The sequence below is a fragment of the Pongo abelii genome, chromosome 11 (assembly GCF_028885655.2).
Source record: "Pongo abelii isolate AG06213 chromosome 11, NHGRI_mPonAbe1-v2.0_pri, whole genome shotgun sequence".
NCBI lineage: Eukaryota > Metazoa > Chordata > Mammalia > Primates > Hominidae > Pongo > Pongo abelii.
In genome coordinates this window covers 67,999,800-68,018,761 of record NC_071996.2, presented here as the reverse complement: position 1 = coordinate 68,018,761, position 18,962 = coordinate 67,999,800, and the positions used below count along the sequence as shown (strand labels likewise).

General features: G+C 34.6%; 1 protein-coding gene across 1 annotated transcript in view; it reads right to left on the bottom strand.

Moving 5' to 3' along the window:
* Window positions 1-1,654, bottom strand: part of CSRNP3 (cysteine and serine rich nuclear protein 3) — a 217,423-nt gene extending 215,769 nt beyond the window's left edge. The window contains exon 1 of the mRNA XM_054549424.2: window positions 1,575-1,654. The gene's annotated coding sequence lies outside the window, so the exon portion shown is untranslated. The remainder of the gene's footprint in view (window positions 1-1,574) is intronic.
* Between the last annotated feature and the right edge of the window lie 17,308 nt (window positions 1,655-18,962).

Below are 18,962 nucleotides of genomic sequence, written 5' to 3'. Positions count from 1 at the left end.
AAAATCAGAAAGATCCATCAATAATTAGAAACATGCCAAAATTTCAGTACTATGTAATAATCTTTGAAATCCAGAAATAGTTCAAAATAAACCATGCCAGAATATTTACTTGGTTCATTATGACACTTAACCATATAAACATGTTATTAACTATATTTAGTGCATTTAGGAAATTTAAGGTAATTCTCAATTCATTTAGCTAATTCATACCTAATATTCAGCAATTTTCTCACTCTTATTTTAATTTTGCAAGAACTTTTATATTTGTGTCTGTTTATTCAAAGAAAATCTCTCAAACAAAAAAAAGTACAATAAATAAAAATTTTGAAAAACAATAAACAAAAAGAAAAACAATAGCAAAAATTATTTAGAAATTATATAGTCATTCCTATTAGTTTTGATTCATTCAAAAAGGTATTAAAATATGTATGAACAAATTATTTACCTCATTGAAAGACTTTTATTTTATTATTATAATCAACAGGTATTAATTGATGGCCAGTGTACTCAAGTCAGTCATAATTCTTGAAAGCTCAATTTTAATGAGATTCCACCACCATTAAATGACCTATATTTGTGAATTAAAGTAAAGAATAAAGTGACTGGGAGTTCAATTTTTTTGTATGTTTTTACTACAAGTGTGTTATTTAGTCTACATACTTAGAACTTGTCCCTATTTTCCCTAAGGCAATATAAAGGACCATATTAGGAGATACAAGCACCTAGTAAAGTTGTTAAAAAAAATTGCCTAGAGATATTATCAACAATATAAATGCTCTGATGGAATTCTTATCTAGATGTGTTTGATTGATAAATTAAACTACCAGTGAAACATGACTGTTAAGATGCTATTTTTTACAGCAATGTTTAATCCTTCAAAATTAGGTTTCTGAGCTTTAAAATAAAAACGGCTCCATGTAAGTTAACAAATAGAAACAAATCGTTGTTTAATTATCACATAAGCTTAAAGTTTACTGAATAAAATAATGCAACTATTGAACAACATGAGATTTATCAAGAGGAGTAAGTTAAATAAAAGGGCTAAATGCACACAAATCATTCATTCTAAATTAGTGCTAAAAGAGCCTACAAGCTGCAAAAATAGTTTTCCTAAGCCTTTTACTGTATTGTCAATATTAAAAGCCCACATGAAATTTTATATTGTATATTCACAGAAGGCTCCATTTTCTCAGGACCTGTGGAATTTACCGAGGTTTTCTCATCCTTCCTGCGATTCCTAATAACAAGCTTGAATTAAGCATTTTTAAAGAGACACACGATGATTCATTTTATCTATTAGTTTTGCATCAGTGACACTTGCACAGAAAGTTATTCAGGATAAGACATGCCTCTGGTGATTGTTTTGTTTTGTTTTTAATCAGCTAAGGGTTTTGCAGAGAGAAAGAACAGCAAGCTCATTGCAAAGCTTCCTCAAGTAATAAAAGGGACACATTTTCGGAAAATGTCCTCAGAATAATTTTCCTATTATAAAATTGTTTCAGTAAAAATTGAGAAGCATTCTCTTTTAAAGAAAAAAAGAATTTTCTTTTCTTTTTTTTATTTTTTGCTCTTACCTGTAAATATGGTTTCTGTACTTCGGCTCCGTCAGAACACACTGAAGAGAGTACACTCCTCCCTCGTCTATCCATCAGGCGGCAGCCAACCAATAACAAAAGCCAGATCCTGGCATTCTCTAGCTCATGCTCCCTGCTTTGCTTCCATTCCTTGTTCCCTCCCACCCCCACTCTTTTAGAGGACGAATCCCTGCAGCTGGGAGAGAGGACGGGAGTGGAGAAAAGAAATATGGAGAGAAAAGCAGAGATGCAAGATATTTCAAAAAATAGCTCCAAACTATGGAAAATGTCTGCAGATGACCTCAGCTGAAGTAAGAAGTCTTGCTTTGGATATAGAAAAACAGAGTTAATCAATGCCTCACCTACCTGAAATCAAAGCAAAATGCTCATAGTAAAACCTAGGTAAATTGCCTGTTTTTCAGTTCCCACTGATTTTTCTCAGTGAAAAAAATGTACCTCCTCGTTATACATTTTGATATGCAGATAGAGGAGGGAGACTGAACATCAAGATGACATTATGCATATTCAGTTTGCAAAGAGATAAAATTAAAATGAATCAATACCCTTAACACTTATGTTTTATATTATTTGCACTACAACCTCTGTTTGACAATGTTTTCATTCAAACCCAGTTTCGAGGCCTAATCAGTATGAAAAATATTTCATTCTGAGCATTAGAATATTCAAATATTTCAGTTATGTGTTTTGCATTACTTCAGATTCCTCAAATGCCATCAATCTGTGAATAATGGAACTTGTTAAAGATTAAAAAGAGATCAGTCACTTGGTTGCCATGCCTCAAAGTGACCAGCTGAACTCCAATTTTATTCTAATAAACTTGAACAAAAATCATTTCAGTTCTGAACCTAGAGGCATAACATGCATTAAAGGACAATTGAAGAAAACACCAAATTAGGATTTTTTTTAAGGCAATAAAGCAAATTCATCCACAGTTTCAAACAGGTTAATTTTTAAAATACTGTAATACAAACCAGGGATCTTTATGATAAAAATTCTCTCAATTGAGCTTCCTCTAGCGGAGGTGGTCTGAAAAATTTCCTTACAAAGATATAAACAGTAGATATCACCACTATAGAGGTCTGTACTGTCTACTTGAGATATTTATAAGCCTTGCTCTTCAATTTCTTAAATCAGTAATGTGTCCTCATGGGAATAAGGCTAAAGGGAGTAAAATTAGAGGGAAGGGCAAGCAAGCATTCTTTAAGAGTTACTGGCATGATGACAAATCCTTAGTCCAGGAATATCTGTACAGGAAGGGCTTAGGGATGTCAATATCGTTAGGAGAGGAATGGCTGGTGACTTAACCTGACACTAACTTTAGATAGAAGTGCACTGATTTTACTTAGTTTGCACTGTTATTTAGAGTAGCTTTGGGAGGCTCTGCTAAAGATTATGGGGAAAATTAAACTAATGCTTATTCCCACCCCCAAGTCCTCTGTTGTGAAAAATGCTTTCAAAGCCTTTGTGATCCTATTGCTAGGAATAACTGGAGGAATCCCTAGGACAGACAGCATTTTTAGAAGTGGTTGTTCGGGGCCACCTTCATCAGAATCACTGGGGGAAGACTTATTAAAAATGCAGGTTCATAGGCCTCCTCCAGATTTAATGAATAAGCATTTGAGGAGTTTCTGACTCAGCATTTTCATCAAGCTCTCCCAGGTGATTTATATGCCAAATATGATTGTAGACAGAGACTTGTAGGCAAGTATTTGCAGGGCACAAATTCTAACCGGATTTCTTCTGTTTAGATGATGATGCCATTATCTCAGCAAAAAAAAAAAAAAAAAAAAAAAAGAGATTTGGGAACAAAATAACAAAATTAGTTTGGACGTTTTGAACTTCTTGGATATCCAGATTAAAATATTAAATAGTCAGTTAAACTCATAAATAAGGCTGGAGTGTAGGTTCAATTTGGAACCCCCAGCATCTAGGGTTTGGTTAAAGTAATGAAAATAAATGAGCACCCTAAGGGTTTAATATAAAAATTTTATAAAGAACTCATACAACTTAACAGTGGAAAAACAAACCCAATACAAAATGGACAAAAGACCCAAATAGACATTTCTCCAAAGAAGACATAAAAATGGACAACAGGTTTATGAAAATGTGCTCAGCATCACCAATCCTCAGGGCAATGTAAATCAAAATTACTAAGAAATACCACCTCATATTTATTAGAATGGCTATTATCAAAATGTCTGCAGATAAATGTTGGAGAGAGTGTAGAGAAAAGAGTACTCTTGTACACTGTTGGTGGGAATGTCAACTGCTACAGCATTATGAAAAACAGTATGGATGATTGTAAAAAAATTAAAAATAGAACTACCATATGATCTAGCAATCTCTCTTCTGGGCATATACTCAGAAGGAAGTGGAATCACAGCTTTGTAAAGATATCTGTATTACCATGTTCATTGCAGCATTATTCACAATAGCCAACATATGGAAACAACTTAAGCATTCATTGATGGACAAGGGGATAAAAATGTGGTACAAATATACGATGGAATATTATTCAGTCCTAAAAAATAGATCTTGCTTTTTGCCACTATATGGATGAGCATGGAGGACATTATGCTATGTGATATAATCCAGACACAGAAATATTGCCTGGTCTCATTTATATGCAGAATCTTTGTAAAAAAATATCAAATACCAGAGGCAGGGACTGGGGGTATGGGGAGATGTAGGTCAGAGGATACAAAGAAGCATATATATATATGTGTGTGTGTGTGTGTATATATATATATGATGAACAAGTGTAGAGATCTAATGTACAATATGAGGACTACAGGTAATAAAATTGTACTGTGGGTTTCATGCAAAATAAGTAGATGTTAGCTACTCTTGCCACAAAAACAACAAAAAAGTATAGCTATATGAAATGATGGATATGTTAGTTTGCTTCACTATAGCAAACTTTTTACTAATTAAATATATATAAATACTGTGTTTAAGATTATATGAGGTTATGACATACATTGTGTTTAATTGAGACAATATGAGGTTATGGATGCCATATTTATATACATTTATTTTTAAAAAAAGAAAAACATCTTTAGCAGAATTAAAAATGCTGACTAAGAGACTCCACCCCATACCTACTGAATCAGAATCTTTGGAATGAAGCTTAGGGAGCTCCATTTTGGTAACATTTTTCAGTTGACTTCCTTTGTACACTAAAGTTTGAGAATCGTCACTCTAGGAAGAGGAGAAATAAGTTGAGAATGAAACTCAGGGAATTTACTTACCTTTAAAGAACAAGCAGAAAGTAGAATGAAGAAAAGATGCTTAGGAGGAACAGTTAGCGATGAGGGAAGTCAGGAGAGAGTGGTGTAGCAAAACCCAAAGGAGTAGAGAATTTCAGGAAGGTGAACTATCAAAGGCTATGGTGAGGGCTAATGCCTTGCTATTCAAAGTGCAGTTCACTGATTCCAGCTTAGACATCCCATGGGAGCTGGTTCTAATGCAGAATCTCAGGCCCCACCCCAGTAAACTGAATCACAATCTGCATTGTAACAAGATCTGCAAGCACACTCAAATTTTAGAAACATTGTTGTTACCCATGAAATTTGCAATTTGGTTCTTGGTGAACTGACAGTGAACAGTTTCAGTGGAGTGGTTGGGGTAGGGCAGGATGACTGTGGTGGTTGGAAAAACAGATGGAAGATAAAGAAATGGAGACAAGTACAGTGCTTTATATACACCCAGAACAAGGGTCTTCTAGCAAACACACTCATCACCAGACCATCTTTTCAATTCAGAGAAACAGAATAAGAGCAGAGGCAGAAAGTGAGCCTTGCTTGCTGCTGCAGGTCTCCACCTTACACCACTCATCTGACAGGCGTGACATGATGGGAATATCACAGGCTGATATTGATAGAGGGAGATGCTTTCCTAAGGAGCAGTGACAGTCGGGCCCTTGATGGCCACGGGAGCTCAGCTGCATGTTGCCTTGTTTGCCTGAAGCAAAGGTAATAGACCATCTGAGAGTGTGTCTGAGTGACTTTAAAAATCTTTCATAACAAGAGAAATATGACAAAATTTCTAAAGGTTAAAATACCCTAAATTAAATAATAAAATATTGTTAAAAAGCTGAAAATAGAAATAAGCCTAAAGAGTAACATAATGGCCAACTTTTAAGAAAGTCCAAAATTAGAACAGGCTGTGATAGGAAGGGATTTCAATATCTTATGTATTAATTAAGTGAAAGTTCTTCCATTGAGCTGTAGAGGTAAGGTTTTGGGATAATATAATGACCACTAAGAAAATAGATGAGGCTTGGCCCAGACCAATTGATTAAATAAAAATTTTTCTTACCTAACTGTCCAAAAAGACTATCTAAATAAAACCTATACTTTTGAAAGTCAGAAATTTGCCAAATGAGTGGAATTGAAAAGATCTTAAGGAGTGGTAGCGCAGATGAATCAAAAATTATGTAGCTCAGAATCGAGAACACTCTTGTAAGGGACCAAAGTAATAAAAGTTAAGACCTTCAAATATGTTAAAAAAAATAAGCTGAAGGATCAGTGGAAGTATTTAATATCTCCAGTCTCATAACATATCAAGGGATATAAACAAAATAGAGAAAAATCATTTTTTATTCCAGTCTTCTTTGAGGAAGTCATTAACTGATTCCTAAATTGGTTTTTGAAATTGATATTCAGAAGTATCAAATCCAAACATGATAAATAGCACTAAGACTACTCTTGACCTAATCAATACAGAGGAATAAGTAGATCAACAAATCCTGGTGGCAGCCATCCAAACGTTTGTAGGAACTCAAGGATAAAATTCGGTACAACTGGCCAAAATATTCTGCATGCTGCTATAAATTCCCAGAGGTGTTGAGAGACTAATAAACCACCAGTGTGACCTATGTCCATGTGCAAAGACCATGATAATCAGACAGTAAGAGATGCTCAAAGATATTTCATAAAATAACTTACGTAGTGATGCAAATTAGTAAGAATTTACTCACTAGTTGCCTATAAAAATAACAATGCACTTCTAAAGTATGAATTCAAAGATGTTTATTGAGCATTTTTATGTGAAGACACTGTTCTTGGTACTAAGGTACTGCAGTAAACAAGACCAAGTCTCTGACTCTATGGAGCTACGATTCTAATGAATGAAAATTACATTTTAAATAATAATATACATAAAACATATATTATATATACAGTATAATATATGCATACATGCTATAGAAGTAGTATGCTGAATTGATCAATGTGTAGAGAATCAAATTAAACAGCAGTCGTACTTCCTGTCCTGGAGATGCATGCCAACAAAATGCTTAACAAAGAGGAGGATAGTGGACTATAGCAACAACTGGAATCTAAAAACTACTGCAAATAAGGCTGTTACTTTTACAAAAATTAAGCAATGTTAACAAGTGTTCTCTTCTTTTACAATTTTTTTAAGAGACAAGGTCTCACCCTGTTGCCTAGGCTGGACTTGAACCTTGGGGAACCATCAGTCCTTCCACCTCAGCCTCTAGAGTAGCTGGCATTGCAGACACCGGTGTCCTCCCAGAGAACAGTAGAATATCTAAGTTTTCTGATCCTACTACATTTACAAGTAAACAAGAATAACCTATGGATAGCTTTACAAGTTAGCATGACTGAACAATAAAATAGTAGGTGATTTTCATTAGATACAAAGTTATAAGTTAAAAATAAGTAATTTAAACTTTAAATTGTGATGATGTTTGAATATCAATTGTAACTCAGAAAAAGGCTGACTTTAGACTGGATCCTAAATACATTATTTCCAATTGTGTGAAAACATCCCCCCAGCCAACTTATCTTCTAGAAAGGTATTAATGCAAATTTTATAAGGATAGGCTGATTTTATATAAAAATGTAGATTTTCCACACCTGAAATGCCATAGTAATTATTGGTTATCACATGTCAAGAAAGATACATAATGACAGGAAAACCTCTAAAGAAAGGCAAACCAAGTGATCATTGGAATTCAGGGGTTCTGAATGAATTTGACAATGAGATTTAGATTTGGAACTGGTAAGACAAAAATGGAAAAAGGACACAACCCAAGTTTTAAAAATTTAAATGCAAATTTAAATTTTACTAATGTAAACAGAAGTTTCTTCACCAAATTGCAGGCAGCTTGAGCACTTGAAACATAGGCAATCTCATAAACAATAAAAATACATAATTGTTTCTACTTTCTCATCTCCCTAACATTCCACATTTTAATTGCCCAACATGGATAGGAAATGCAGTGATTAGACTAGACTAGTTTCAAAATAATTTCAGTTTTATCTTCAAGGTTTGGAAATCATACATGAATTATACTTTATTTAATACTTAAATATGCAGAGCATAAGGTAGGGACTGGCAAATAATAGATGTTCAATAACATCTATTGGAAGAAGATACAAATCCACAGCAAGAGTAAGAATGGAGTTGGAAGAAAATGGAGAGAAAAGAAGAAAGCAAGGAGGATTGAGAGAGAAAGAGAGAGAGAGAGCACGTGAGTAAATCAGAACTGTACAGATAAATTGATATTGTCTTTACTTTGGCTGCCTCTTAGAATTATATTGAATAAGAATTTCAAACTCTCTGAGTAATGCCAGCTCCTGGAGCAAGGAGATGAGCTATAGATCTTAGAAATAGACAAGCAGTAACAGCCTCGTAGAGACTGATACTTTCCTTTGGTATTCGTCTATCTAATGATGCTCTGTCCAGAATATTCTGAGATAAATAAAAGTAGAGGAAAACAAAATAATGCCAAACTCCTTAATAGGAAACAATTTGGCAGGTGATAGTGAGAGAGAGCCCAACTAACATGGAAACATGCAATGAGCCTCTAAGATCCCTGCTGATTTTTGGTTAGGTAACAGAGCCAGTAAGTTGAAAGGATGCTTGCATTTACGGCTGGTGAAGACTACAGAGACAGCCTTTACTAAAGTGTGAGTTGGCTTTCCCCCAAACATTACATTACCCTTGAATGGAAAATTGATCGGATGACATATGGTGATAACATCTGCCACCCATGGATAAAGCCGTAGTGCCGTGTGGGTGGCAATGGAAGCTGTAATAGTGAGGGTGGAGAATTTAATGACAGTGTGTAACACTGAGGAAAGTAACAGCACTCTGGAAGAAAGGAACAATTTGTGTAAATCTTTATGGTGGGTACTACAGGACTACACATCCTGTTCTTCTGTAGTCATCCCAGAGTGAATGATAGAAATGAAAGCTGCTTCGTCATTTCATTATCTCCAAGTCGATCTGAGCCATAACCCCCGTGGAGCTATTTCTCCCAGACAGTATTATGGGCAGGCACTGTTCCCTTTTCAATAAGTAGATAATTATATAACAAATTTGGGATGATAACAGCAAGAAATTGTAGCCATTTAAATTTATTTATATTAAAGACAAAAATGAGGTCGAATACATTACTTCAAAGAATGTATAAAAATATATTTAAATAAGAATTTTTGGAAATAAAACAAGTGACAACATAATTAAGAATGCTATTGTATAAATGAAATATTTAAGCTTATTTGTTCTGTTTAATCCATACAAGAAGAAAATAAATGGTATATCCAGCTGCACGTTGCAAACAGAAGAGTTTTATTTGCAAAACAGCAAAAAGAACAAGGAAAATTTTTCCATGGTATACAGTGTGAGGTTTGGCCAAAGATGTCTATAAAATTCAAATATTCGAAATGGCAGCAGGTGTCCTGACGGACTTGGCAAGTAAAAATTATTCAGGTGAATTTTCTCCTTCACAACCACCAAAATGGCCTTAAAAACTAAGAATCCTAATATACTTTTTAAAAGTGCTCTTGATTAGTTTATAGGTATTTCTATGTTTCATTAAATTCTGAAGAATGGTTTTTAGTTTTTCTCTTTCCTAAAGTGAGGGAAAGCAGCAGGTGGTTTATGGTGTAGCTCTGGTACACAAAGTGGCTCATGCCTGTAATCCCAGCACTTTGGAAGGCCAAGGCAGGTGAATCACTTGAGGTCATGAGTTCGAGGCCAGCCTGGCCAACATGGTGAAACCCGAACTCCACTAAAAATAAAAAAATTCACCTGGTATGGTGGCACGCGCCTGTAGTCCCAGCTACTTGGGAGGCTGAGGCAGAAGAATCACTTGAATCCAGGAGGCAGAGTTTGCAGTGAGCTGAGATTGCGCCACTGCACTCCAGCCTGGATGACTGAGTGAGACTCTGTATGAAAAAAAGCAATTCATGGTGAGTAACAAAATGCCTGGACTGATTTTTCTGTCCTTCTCTTACCACTCTTAGAAGCCTTTTCATCCTACTAGTTTTTCTTCCTATCTTCATTTGGGGGAACAAAAAATAACAAGATTTTAAGTTCTGATCTTGCCAAAGCAGATGCTGTGAGGTATTTATCATTACCATTATTAATTTATTTATTATTTTCTAATAAAGTCCAGTTTTCCGTTGTAAATTTATTTAAAGCAGAGGATTAGGGATAAACTCTTGGCCAGGCATAGTGGCTCACACCCGTAATCACAGCATTTTAGGAAGAAGAGGCAGAAGGATCCCTTGAGGCCAGGAATTCGAGACCAGGCTGGGCAACATAGAGAGACCTTGTTTCTACCAAAAAAAAAAAAAAAAAACTTAGGCATGGTGGCACAGGCACTTCAGCCTGAGCAACAGGCAACAGAGCAAGACTCTATCTCTAATAATAATAATAATAAACTCTTAAGCTTACAAAGAAATGAACAAATATCGTGTGTTTTGTGATATTTTAAGTGTTTGAAGCAAAACAGCAGTTGATCTATGAGAGGTATATATCATTAGCTTTGTCTTGTGTGTTTTAGGAAAAGTTAGCATCTCTCCTTTGTTTTGTGGATTTCAGAGAAAACTCTTCTGGACTAAGGAATATACACTCTCTTCAAGAGAAATAAATGTCTGAATGTCTATCATGATAAAGAAATGGTACTAGTGCAATAGTAGAGAAAATAGGAACATAAGGTCAATTGTCTAATTGTGAAGATAAAAATACACCTTAATATTATGAGAAATCAATATGCCAATTATTATTTTATAACATAATCATATGTTATAATTTAAGTTCTGGAGAGTCATAAAAGTATATATTTTTTATAATGTACATGAGAAACATTTGGGACCCCAGCTAAAATCAAATTCCTGGTTCTTACCTCACACCTGCGAAATAAAAATCATGAAGTTTCCGTCTCAGAAATATGTATTTTTATAAGGTAAAGGACATTACATTTTAACTTTTTATTAATGATAATTTTAAACAAATACAAATTTAGAAAGAATAGATACAATAATTTCCATGTGTACTTCACCAAGTTTCAGTAATAATCAACCCATGATTGTTATTGTTTCCTTCAGACCCTATCCACTTCTACCCAATTATATTAAAGCACACTACGGGCTTCATATTCTTTTACCCATAAATATTCATTATCTAAAAGAACCACAAAAAATAACTGATGAAAGAAATCATAGATAACACAAACAAATGGAAAAACACTCCGTATTCATAGATTAGAAGAATCAATGTCATTAAAATGACTGTTCTGCCCAAAGCAATCTACAGATTCAATGGAATTCCTATCAAATTACCAATGTCATCTTTCACAGTTACAAAAAAGTATTCTAAAATTCACATGGAGCCATGAAAAGAGCCCAAATAGCCAAAGCAATCCTAAGCAAAAAGAACAAAACCAGAGGTATTACATTGCCTGACTTTTAATGATACTACAAGGCTGTAGTAACCAAATCAGCATGGTACTAGTACAAAAATAGACACTCAGATCAATGTAACAGAATAGAGAACACAGAAATAAAGCTGCACGTCTACAAACAACTGATCTTCAACAAAGTTGACAAAAAGAAACAATGGGGAAAGGACACCTCACTCAATAAATTGTGCTGGGAAAGCTGGCTAGCCATATGCAGAAGAATGAAACAGGACCTCTACCTCTCACCATATACAAAAATTAACAAGATGGATTAAAGACTTAAATTAAGGCCTCAGACTGTTAAAAAAAATTCTAGAAGTAAACCTCTTCTGGACATTGGAAATGCCCAGAATTTGGACAAGAATTTTGGCAAAGAATTCATGACTAAGCCCTTAGAAGCAAATGCAACAAAAACAAAAATTGACAATTGAGACTTACTTAAGATAAAGAGCTTCTGCATAGCACAAAAAAAAAAAAAAAAAAATCAACAGATTAAACCTACATAACCTACATAATGGGAGAAGATATTTTCAAACTATGCATCTGACAAAGGACTAATATCTAGAATCTATAAAGAACTTAAATCAATAAGAAAAAAACTCATTAAAAAGTGGGCAAAGGACATAAACAGACACTTCTTAAAAGAAGATATACAAGTGGCCAACATGAAAAAATGCTTATCACCAATCATCAGAGAAATGCACAATAAAACCACAATGAGATACTATCTCACACCAGTCAGAATGGCTATTATTAAAAAGCAAAAAAAAATAGATGTTCGTGAGGATGCAGACAAAAGGGAATGCTTATACACTGTTGGTGGGAATGTAAATTAGTTCAATCCCTATAAGAAACAGTATGTAGATTTCTCAAAGAATTGGAATTGAACTGCCATTTGACCCAGCAATCCGACTACTGGCTGTATACCCAAAGGAAAAGAAATTGTCCTATCAAAAAGACAGCTATACTCATATGTTTATTGCAGCACTATTCACAATAGCAAAGTCATGGAATTAACCTGAGTGCCCATCAACCATGAATTGCATAAAGAAGATGCAGTAGATATACATCATGGAATACTATGCAGCCATAAATAAGAATGAAATCATGTCCTTTGCAGCAACACGGATGCAGCTGGAGGCCATTATCCTAAGTGAATTAAAGTGAATTGATGTGGAAACAGAAAATCAACTACCACATGTTCTCATTTAAAAGTGGGAACTAAACAATGGGTACATATGGGCACTAAGATGCAATAAATACAGGGAACTCCAAAAGTGGGGAGAAAGGGAGAGGGGCAAGGGGTTGAAAAAATAGCTATTGGGTAGGGCACTATTTTCACTATTCGGGTAGTGGGTTCAATAGAAGCCGAACTCCAGCATTATGCAACACACCCTTATAACAAGCCTAAAAACATACCCATGAATCTGAAAAAAATTTAAAAAATTATCTAAAGGAAAAGGAAACTTCTAAAAATACCTTTATTCCATATAAAAAATATACAGTTAGTGTTCACATTTCTCCAAATGTCTCATGAGTGTTTTCTAGATTTTTGTTGAAATCGGCATCCAAAGAAAGTCCATTCATACATAGCACACTACAAATGGTCTCTTTTGACCTACAGGTTGCCCTGACCCACCTCCCTTTCTCTCTCTCTTTCTCTCCTGCAGTAATTTATTTGTTGATGAAGGCATAGCCTTTACTCTGTAGAGTTTTCTCAATTTTGCTGATTGCTTTCCCAATGTGTTATTTAATATGTTCCTCTGGTACTTAAATCTAGATGTTTGGTTAGCTTCAGACTTTATTCCTAGATTGTGTATGTAGTGTTAGTACAAGGTTGGGTTGATTTTCTTTTTATGATGTTAGGTATTCATAATCATAACATATCTATAATTTTATTTGAAGCTGAAAATTAATGATAACCAAATCTTATTATTCCTTGTACATTTAATAGCAAATTGAGAAACTTTCTTCATTTTTTGTTTATTCTGAGTTAGTAATTCATAGGAGAAAGAGAATAAATCTTATTTTTCCCTTTCTTCGCCACTTTTGAAAGAATGAGATACGATAGGCTAAGGAGTATATGCATACTCAATTTTGTCGGAATTTACTAATTCCTTATTTACGAGGTTCTGTGCTTTCGTATGACCACCAGCAACCATCTTTGAGAGTATTTGTTTCATCACAAACTTGACAACAGAGTATGTTGTGGATGTTTTCCTGAAAAAGGTAAAATATATGCTAGGATTTTAATTAGACTGGGATGGAGGATATCTTTTGTTTCTTTTGTTTTTTTTGTGTTTATTGTTTCGCTTTATTTTTTTTTTCCCGAGGCAGGAAAAAAAAATAAAACATTACAAAAATGTTTTCTGTCACCCAGCCTGGAGTGCAGTGTTGCAATCTCAACTCACTGCAGCCTCTGCCTCGGGGCTGAAATGATCCTCACACTTCAGCCTCCTGAGTAACTGGAACTACAGGCGTGCAGCACCGCGTCCAGCTAATTTTTGTATTTTTTGTGGAGATGGGGTTTTGTCATGTTGTCCAGGCTGATCTTGAACTCCTGGGCTCCAGTGATCCTCTCACCTTGGCCTCCCAAATTGCTGGAATTACAGGTATGAGCCACTGTGCATGGCTCAAGCATTTTTATTATTCCATTTTCTCCTTTACACATTCTTTTACCACTTAAATAATGATTAGTCTACAGCTAACATTTATTAAAGTTTAATATAAATAAGTACTTTTATCCTTTTCCCAAAAATGTAAGAATTACTTATCTTTTTCTTTTTCTAAGATTTTGTCCTACTGTTGTGATGGATTTTAATTTCAATTTTTCATACATTTAAACCTCATAGGAACTTACTATTTTTTAAACAGTACATATCCATTTAGTGTAGGCACATATTTATAATTTGTATTGTTCTTTTTTCAGTTTTATGTTATTGCATGAAATCGTTTTCCTGTTGCCTAAAGAAATTTCTTTGATATTTCTATGGGTGCAGGTCATCTGATGATAAATTTAGTATCCTTTCTTTCAGTATTCTTAATTTTTCATTTTAAGCAGTTTTACTGTGATTTATTTTTTATTTATTAATTTGTGCTATTTATCTTTTTTTGGGATTGTAGTGCTCCTCAAATCTTTGGTTTCTCTCATCAGCTTTAGAAAGTTCTTTGTCTTTGAATATTCTCTCTCTTCTCATTTTGTGTCTTCCACTTTTGATGCTTCAGTTTCGTACATGTTAGACCATTTCACTATGTCATATGTATTGACTCTCTGGTTATGTATATCTTCCATCATTTTTTCCCTTCACTTTAGTTTGGATATTTTCTTCCAGCTTTTCTTCCACCCTATTAATTCTCTGTTTAGCTATATCCAGTCTGTTACTAAACTCATTTACTGAGTTTTCAAACTTAGTATGCTTTTTTAATTCTAAAATTTTTATTTGCTTTTCTTTTATAGGTTGCAATTTTATATTAAAATTCTTTATCTTTTCATCTATTTTAAGGTACATCTTAGTCACCGTGGTTTTAAAATCTCTTTCTGGCAATTTCAGTTTGTGGATTAAGAACTGTTTCCTGCCAGGCTTTCCAGATCCTTGTCCTGTGCTGAGAGTCAACAGATGTCCCAAGGGGAGAAGTGGTGCATAGAAAGTTGGGCTGAACTCAATTGCAGCTCAGTTCAGTCTCCTCTTTTCTCCAGGATCTGGTTCCACAAGTCCTGGCTGCCTTGACAGCTCTCCAATTTCCTCAGACCTAAAAAAAAAAAAAAATTTTTTTTTAAAACTGTTTCTTCCTGGTTATTCTCAGAAGATACATCATCTGCTGCAAGCTACTCCATTGTGTCTGGAACTGAGAGTTTGGCTCAAGAGGCAAATGATCTTAAAAGACAATATGAGAAATAGTTCGATCTTAAGAGACAATATGAGAAATAATTTTATAACCAAAACAGATGTAAAAGATATGATAATAATAATAAATATTGCTGTTAATATGTTAAATGATATTCTCCTTTTCCCATCAAGAAGACAAGATTTTAAGCCTGTTACACTATATTTTATGCTGAGGATAGTAATGAAATTGTATTCATTTCTCAATGCCCTAATCCTTCACACTATATGCTAAGTTTAGTACTAGCAATAAGTTCCTTGTATTGCATACCAAGTTTCTACCAGGAACGTAGCTACCTATCTACCTATAGTATTTATAGAATTTTACTTAAACTGTAAAATATCTTCATTTTTTTACTAGCACCTTCAATTTTTTTGAGAAGAAGTCAAGGTTTGAACTCAAATCTGTCTTTTACACAAGAAAATGCTGCTAAATGTATGAAAATCTATTTATTATAAAAAATACATTGATAAATTTAGGAATTAGATCTGGTAGTAATTCCTACAATTACTAAAAGTTCTGAAATGTTTTAATTTTATTTGCAGCTTTTCAATATATAATTTAAGTTTAGTTTCTGAAACTGCTGATAAGAAGATATACTATTTTCATAGGCAGTTCATATACATAAAATACAATATATGTGTATTAAATTCTTTTAGATAATATCCCTTTTAGCATGTTGAAAAGAATTATGTATTTTAAAATATTTCCCATGCAATATGGATGCAATATGGCACTTACTTTTTTTTTGTCTTCTTTCCTATTCTATCAAATGCAAATGCTATAATTTTCCTGTAAGGTTTTGTTTTTCTCTTTGGCAACACAGTTTTGGCCCCAGAAAGAGATGTTCAAGAGATCTCTCTTACGTTTCCACTTTCAGACCTTCAGAGTTGTGGGGTATTTATCTACAGGCCCAAGTACACAATTGCATAGGTGAGCATTTATACCTGGGAAAATAAAAATTTTGCCAAGGTAAATTTTTCCTCTCATACTTTGTTAGGGTTTCTGTATGATTTAGTTTTAGCTGATTTTTGCCTCAAAAGCAAAGTTGTCTTTACCTGCCTTGCAAAAGCCTTGGGTTTTTCTTTGAGCCTGGATAGCAAGTTTATCTATATGAGATATTTCCAAACTGTTAAAGGATAAATAAATCTTATTCAATATTTCCACAAAGTCTAACTTGAGCCCAGATTACTTGAAAATACCTACAGATAGACAACACTCAATAATGAGGGAAGAGAATAGGAATCATAAAGGAAGGTTAGCAATTCTATATCTCGTCTGATAGCTGAGTGTATAAATAAGCTAAGTCTTCAGTGGTTACCAGTCTCCTGGACTTCCACCTTATATGGAGCCCAGACTCACCTGTTGGTCCTCTTTGCTTTTGACATACTCATCCGGCTCAAGCAGCTGCAAAAGGAGTCCTTGGTCTGCCTCTAACTTCTAGACCTTTCCTTAAAGTTACCCAAATAACTGTGGTGGTGTTGTGTAAGAAGGCTGTAGGAGATCCTTGCCTCTAGATCTCTTCCTTTTAACACACCAGGCTCACACCAAGAGGGAACTGACAAAATAAATACACCTAGGGTTGCAAAGCAGACAATGCTCCTCATTTTTCTTTTTTATGATACCTATCTGTGCACCCTTCTCCAACCAGAAAAGAATCTTGGATTGAACATTCTGAGAGTTCCTCTGAGAAACTTTATTTTTAAAAGTTTTATTTCTTGGGCTTTCCAAGGTAGACATTTTATAAGCTTTCTAGATAATTGGGCCCGAGAAATGAGAAATAACATTTTGGCATAGAGTAAACAAATTGGTCTTGAGCCAATCTTGGTCTCTAGGAAAGATGGCTTAAAAAGGAAATCTAAGATAGCTATGAAGTAGGAATGGCCAATGACGAAATAGGCATGTTTCTTTTTAAAATGTCATTGGTAGGATAGAAAAATACTTATTTTTCCAAAGATGAAAACACGATTATATCATGGTTTGCTCCCGTTTTAAGTCTTCAGACTCAAGTTATGGAAAGAGAAAGAAAACCCCACCTTATTTTCATGAGGTGTTGCCCAGTGTGTTCTACCCTCTCCTTTAAATTCTGATGTGTGAAACAAACATTCATAGCCAGATAGCTCCCTAGTTACCGTGCAGGCGCAGCTGCTGAACATAGCACTGTTGCAACTAGTTTTGACACCAGCCATTTGTGCTTGAAGAAATGTCTAATTTTTGGCTTCCCTCAGATGGTTTCACACTCTTATAGCAAGTGGGGTTTTTATTCTAACACTCATTTTGGGTCAAACTACACCCATTTTTGGGAACCCACCAACACAAATGTTAATAATATGCAGATCTGGCCTTTCCTAAGATGGCACTGCATCAGCCAAACTTCATTTCCTGGGGAGGTTGCTAAGAAAATCATTAATCTTGCCAAATTTCACTAATGTGCTGAGTAGACCTGATGTTATCATATGGATGTTTATCTGGAGCCAAATCTCTGTACATACATATTGATTATTTCCTTTTTTGTGTGTTTTTCCTGACTACTAATTTCCATAAAAATAGAGTTTGAATGGTCTCAACAAGGTGCGTTCCCCTTAAACAATATCAATCACAATATTTTTGTGTAATTTCTCACATGAAAGTCAAATAACTTTCCATTCTTAAGAAATAGTCACATGACTTAACCCAGACTGGTTCCTCTGTTGGTTATGATGGGTCATCTGATCTACCTCTGTGAAATTAGATTTCTTTTCAAAAATTGCCAAACTAGGCACTTCCCTCTGGATGTCTCAAAAGCTGCATGCCTTCCCTGCCTTATCACCTGCCACAACTTTGTTTACTGAAATTCTGAACTCATTATTACTTTGTAATTACGTGATGCTCTCTCACTCCCGTGTGTTCATACATTTTCTTTCTTCTAGTCCTCCACACTGAAAAGCTTGGCAAAATTGCACTTAGCTGCAGAAATTCAGATAGGACTCTGAAGCCTTTCCCATTTCTTTTGGAAACACTGAGCTTCAGGGTCTCCTTTCCCTCTGCCCCTACTGTCCTTTGTATCACCTCCACTATAGAAATACTGCTAGCATGTGGTAATGGTTTGTTTCATGCCTGATGCAATGAGCAGAAAATTTATTTTAGGGTATATATTAAATATAATATATAATACTATAGTCTGAAAAAAGATTCTCTTCTTCCAGAAGTGAGAATAAATACACTTAATAGTAATACTTTATTAATAGAAATGAGCATTTCATCACAAAAGTAGTATCTGGTGCATATTAAACACTCCATAAACAACACTGAATAAAGGAACAATGTGCTTGTGTTTGACCTCTCTTTAAAATGTTTAGGTCTTGATGTTGCAGCAGTAGTGAACAGCAAAGCAGTTTGAGCAAGTAAAGCTTAAAATAGTAAAACAGCTTGGCCACAATGTGCACAGTGCCCAAGGTAAAAGCAGAAATGCTTAACATTGAAGGCTTAGATAAAAGTTGCCACCTAATAACTTCTTCTGGAAACATTCAAAGAAGCCAACCTGGGGGGAAAAGGAAGAAAGAAGGAAAGAAAGGAATGGGGGGGAGGGTGGGGGAGAAGGAAGGAAGGAAAGAAAGAAGGGAAGGAATTGTATAATAGCAAGGCTGGCAAATAGAGATTAGCCAATTCCCACCTCGCTGAGTTTTTTAACTTATTATTTTTATAAGGTGGATAAATTTTGAGAAGCAATTGAATTTTCTATACATAAAATCAAGTCCATGTACATACCCCCCCGCAAGCACACA